This window comes from Zootoca vivipara, chromosome 2 (genome assembly GCF_963506605.1).
Source record: "Zootoca vivipara chromosome 2, rZooViv1.1, whole genome shotgun sequence".
Taxonomy (NCBI): domain Eukaryota; kingdom Metazoa; phylum Chordata; class Lepidosauria; order Squamata; family Lacertidae; genus Zootoca; species Zootoca vivipara.
In genome coordinates this window covers 65,089,816-65,095,817 of record NC_083277.1, presented here as the reverse complement: position 1 = coordinate 65,095,817, position 6,002 = coordinate 65,089,816, and positions in this window count along the sequence as shown.

The window sequence follows — 6,002 nt, the reverse complement described above, 5'->3', positions numbered from 1 at the left end:
CAGCAGGTGTGTCTCTGTGGGGGTGGGTGTAGCAAAAGGACAAACAGTTGTCCACAGTAAGGCATAGAAAATGCAAACTGTTACTGTACAAGCTACTGTCATGTTGAAGGTTGCTTCCAGATTGCCGTTATTGTGGAATCGGCACTGTTCATGCACACAAGCCTTTTGCAGTGTCCACACAATACTGTCATCATCAAAATGCCAGTGCATTCTTTCTGTACACTGACTCTGGATTTCCACTTAGTTCAGATAATCAAACGGGTACAAAAAATAACCCGATGCTCATCCCCTTTCTCTCCACAAGGTACTCTTCCACAGGTACAGGATTCTATGCAGTCCCTGGGCTCCTGCCACCTATGATGAAATCTTGTGGCTGGGGGCAAGGGAAAACAAATGCTCCATCTTGCATTGGTTGTTTGCAGCTGTGACTGAATGGCCAGAGAGCTGCAGTGGGAGCAGCAGTGTGCCTTTCATAGACTCATAGAATTGTAGAGGTAGAAGGGACGCTGAGGGCCATCTAGTTCAACCTCCTGCAATGCAGGAATCTCAACTAAAGCATTCATGATAGATGGCCATCAAACCTGAGTCCCAATTTGAGTCCCAGGATACCCTCTCTTTTGCCCTTGACATGGTCAGGCAGGCGCGCGCGCGCGCACACACACACACACACACACACACACACACACACTATTGACCCTGCTGGGGCTCAAGGTATCATCTCTCGCTTTCCAATCTCATGGTCAAAGGAATAAGCCTCTGGAGCCAGTGTGGACTGTGTCGCCCCTTACTTGGCGTGCTTTGGCTGCTTGTCAAAATATTTCCCTCTCTGGTTGGGTCTTGAGCCCTTGTTCCTGGGGGGGGGCTGCTTGTGTTCTCTGAAGGTGTGGGTGCTGTGTTGGGCATTGGGTTCTCTTCCTTTCTGCTTGTGGGCTGTGCTCCCGAAAAACAGATTTAAAGCAGCATACCGGAACTCTAAGCCCTGCTGGTAGGGACCTCTGGTCATAGCAGGGCTATCAAGGATAAATCCAGGAAGGCTGGTCATGTGCCACCAGGGTGACACTGATTCTGTTGTGGTTGTGGCGGTGCAAGTTTGTATGTATTCTCAGTGCATATCCTCCCTGCCATAAGCTCATTTTGTTGCTCCTTCCCTTCCTCATCGCGGTCACTGTCCCTGGTTGGTGGATTTGGGCAGCGTTTCCAGGACCAATGTGTCTGCTGTTTCTGTATTTCCCTGCTGTGTTTTGTCTCTTCCCCTCCTGGCCTAATATTGTGGCTGTTCTACTGCCTTGTTATACACAGGAAATGCTCTGCAGAAGTATTAAAATAAAGGCTTAAGCATTAGGCATAATTCGCACCACTGGTTCCCTTGCAGAGGCATTGAACAAATGTCCAGGAAGGAAAACAACTTGGGGCTTTCACCTGTTTCACAGTTATGTAATGTTTCAGGAGTGGGGGGGAGGTAGAAGATGTGTAAGTTATGCAGCACAGGCAAGAGAACTTGAGCTCTAAAAAACAAAACTGAAATTGCTGGCTTCACATGAAGAACAACTGTTCTATCATTCCAGTGACCATCGCAGGTGCCTCGGTTGAGCCATGCAGCAAAATTTGAAGTGCTGCTGGTAACAACATTTCAGTAACAAAAGTAGGTTTTTCTTTTCCAGAACGGGCAATAAGATTCCTTTTCATCTTGTGATCTCCCATAAGAGAGGCTCTTGTACATAGGGACAGCTGGCCTCTTTCACAGACTCTATCCAAAAGGCTGCACTAGACACAGAGGCTGTCCATAAGGAAAATAGGGAACAGGTGTTGCCATACTAGTGAGCTACATCTTTGGGTCCTCGGATGTTTCCTAAGTTCTTTTATACCATCGCTGAGAGTGGTGAAGCGGATGCAATAGAAGTGGTACTTCTGCTGCAATTGTTAAGGATGGTCACTAGGGTTAGGGTGGTTTCATTGTTACATTTACTGTATAAACATTTGTTTTTAAAGCTGTTTCCCGCTGCCATCCCGAATGGCGAAATATCCCATAATTCCCCTGGATTTCTTCCGGTGCCGCTCTGCCCATGTCTGGGCACCGGAAATCGGGCAGCGACGGCACCAGAAGTTGCTTCTATGCATGCGCTGCTGATCCCGTATTTTTCTAACCAGGACTTGGCAGCTATGCTTTTTAGTATAACCTTTTATAAGATTATCCTGTTCATAAAAAGCTACAACAATAAAATAATAATGAAAAAAGAGCATAGCGTGAGCTCAAACTAGGCAGTTTTATAGGAATTGGCATAATTCCAGGCAATCAGCTATTTGTTTTTTTAAAAAACAATACATTTAAAAATATTTATACTCTACCTTTTACATACAAAAACCTTTTGCAGGATGCCTTACAAATAGATAAAACACAATACAAGAAAATTTAAATGCTGCAGAATAATAATATTAAAAAAGCAGCAGCATAAAAGCCAGAGACTAAACTTTCACATTTTTTAAAGGTCGGAGAAAATATTTAAAAAGTGTCTCTGCCTAGTGCTGTTGTATCATAGGATGTCATACCATAGCAGGATCAAAAAATATATGCATGCAGTCATGCTTACACTTCATTTCTCAAGCATGTATACTTCCCATGTATAAGTATGAATCAATGCTCAAAAAATTAACATTAGAATGATTGCATGAAATTAAACCCATTTAACTAATGACTAGGGTGACACCTAGCATGCTTTGCATATTCTGTTTCAGAATAAATGAATACAACCAGGATGGTTTTGCATTTGCTGGCATGCATGGATCAGATACTGTGTGTATATATATATATATTCTCTAATTTTATGAATCATCCATTGATTGTTCAAGACAGCAATTGCAACAACATACTCTGCTTTCTTTCACATCCAGAAATGAAATTGGATTGTTACAATGAGCCATTGTCTGGAGATAAAGTCACTGTCTCTCACAACAGCTGTGAGTAGTCTGGCACCACGGCAGTTGCCCATACTGTTGCACAGGAAGAATAAGCATGAACCGTAATGTTAATGCATAGCCTACTTAGTGTGAAGAAAGAGAGATGCTAACATATGCACCTCATTGGAAAAAAGCAAAAACAGGCAAACAGGGGGAGGGGAGCCTGGGGATGTTGGCCATTTGTTCAGAAAAACCAACACCAACAACTCAGAAGTACAAAATACAGATGTGAAATCTAGAGCTGTGTTGTTGTTTTTCCCTTTTGAATTTAGCAATCAGACTTTGCTGGGAGTGGAAATAAGCTTGAGAAGTAGCATCCTGATGTCATTATGGTAGATTTTCTCAGAAGCTGCCATGGAAGAGAACGAATAGGTTTGGAGAAAGCTGGATTTGAAAGCAGGCAGAATGACTGGAAGTTAATTGCTGAGGCCATGAGACAACTGCCCTTTCATGTCGCCGTGTACCTTGTTGCCTCGCTCTTCCTTAGGCATGGAGTTCTTTTTCATCTTCAGGGTGTGAGCTTGCTTTTGCCAGGTACTGGTAATTGATGTACAATCTTCAGGGTGTGAGCTTGCTTTTGCCAGGTACTGGTAATTGATATTACCGGTAGGTCTAATTTAAGACAAGCAAACTCTCATCTCCTCATCAACATACAGTATGATCTTTCATATTGGTCAGAGTTGAAAATCCCTGTTTGCAACAATACATCGTCGGGAACTGTAGAAGAAGAACCAATGTTATAGAAGAGAGGCATGTCCTCAGTATCGCTTGATGTTCTTGCTCTCGTTTTGAAAATATATCTATTGATATTCTGCAAATATAAAAAGATTGTGCTTTAATCTTCCTGCCACACTTGCCATCCTCTCCTGCCACACCCATGTGCCACGCCCTTTGAGAACCACCAACCTAAGATAATGCATGTTTATGTGCTATTTTCACCAATGCATGCAGTTTTAATGTACATTTTATCCCAGTATATGCATTTTTTGTATGCATTAAATATGGACTAAATCAGATCTCTCCCCCATCCCTACTCTCCATTGGCTTCCATCTGTAGAAAGGAGAGCTGCTGGCAGAAGGTGATTCTAGCGGCTTGAATACCTTAAGGGGCTTCTCTCCTGCTCCTTAATGTGAAGTTAGTAAAGGTAAAGGTAAAGGGACCCCTGACCATTAGGTCCAGTCGTGACCGACTCTGGGGTTGCGCGCTCATCTCGCATTATTGGCCGAGGAAGCCGGCGTATAGCTTCCAGGTCATGTGGCCAGCATGACAAAGCTGCTTCTGGCAAACCAGAGCAGCACATGGAAACGCCGTTAGCAGGTGGCAAAGTGTGCTCAAGATCAGAATTGTTGCTAGAACAACATGCTCACCTGGCATGTATTTCAAAAACCTTACTGGGCAAGGGTGCAGGGGTAAATTTCTTATGGATGTACCCATCATGTTTTTATGTGCAGCACCAGGCTCAGCTGGAGAGGTGGGAAGGTGGGGTAGACCTACAGATAGCATCTTCTTGGCCACAGGTATCCAGTACATCTTTGAGGGTCTGTACATGATCTTGGGCTCCAGAGGCAGGGTTGGGATTTTGCTAGTGCGTCAACCACCCAAACAGTCCTCTTACTCAAGCTGATGGAGGTGGTCTTGAGTGTGACATTGATATTGGCATTGGGGGGGGGGGCTTCAGCAACCATGCTGGGACTACCTCGTCTAAAGTGCCTGAGGACGCCATGGTCACCAAGTTAACCATGGGTCCATTTCAAAGAATATCAGGACCAACACATGTCGCAGGACAGATTTTAGATCTGGTTTTCTGCACAGTTATGAGGGAACATGTTTGGAAGCTGGGGGAGCCAGATATGACTCCAGTTGCTACGGTATCTGGTCACATTTCCTTTCAGGGCTGCTCAAAAGCTTTGGAGTTCCACCCTAGCTTGACTCTGGTCCAGATGGCTTTCTTATGGGCTGGAGGTGGGAAGAGTTTCCTGTGAGGAATCTTGTTCACATTATTATTATTATTATTATTATTTATTTATTTATTTATTTATTTATTTAAAGATTTTCTTGATTTACAGAAATGTGTGCAATGTCTCTTGTGGTCTCTGCTAGTTGGGATGAGAGGATCATGTGGGTAATCAACACAATCATTCCTACATGTCCTCGTTTAGGAAGCAATAGAGCAAACGTCTTCACACCATTCTTATTAGGGCTGCTAAGTACTGATCAGTGAAAGCTTCTCATTTCTCCACCTGTATTGAAAGAAAATAAAATGCAATACAGTAGTGACATCTAGTGATCATATCTTAATAATGCAATAGAGACCTTTGGATTTTAAGGGTTTTACACAAGGTGGCTTTACACAAGTGGCTTGCTAGTTCACTTTCCAGGACTGAAAGTGAAATGTAACTTTCATTTTTGTTAAAGTGTCTTTCCTGCCTTCTTCGCTCTTCTGCTTTTCTGATGACCTGTTGCCATGTGCTACAAAGCTTTTACTGGCAGCTCAGTTTGCATCGGGTAGATTTCATGTTCTGCAGAACTACAAAAAAACTGAATTGCAGGTGGTTGTGGCACTTCCTTTTCAAATTCAGCTAAGTTTTGGAATTTATTTTAAAGTTGCCATTTGAATCCATTGCCTCAGATTTAACTACATGTCGTGAAAAAGGTCCTGATCTGATGCAGCAGCAGGCTACTGCACACACATTGTCAGAGAATTAGAGATATTCTCCAAGCAAGCGATGAGAGCTGAGGGGCGCAGGCTTATACTCTATTAAGCCACGTGTTCCAGCCTTTGACTGCCAATGTTGCTGATGATCCACTTGTATCAAGGGAGGTGTCTGGAACACTGCACGCCCAGCACAAACCTAGGCACATTTTCTCTTTAGTAACTCAGGGCACTCCCAAACAACCTGTTTGTTGAGCATCCATCCTGATTTTGCTATTTCTGCTATTTTGTGAGCATTCATCCCAATTAGTTTGTGGGGAGGTTAGAAAACGTCGTGTTATACCGCACTGTCCAGTACATTTCCCTGTCATTTCCTTACCTCAAAATGTCTGA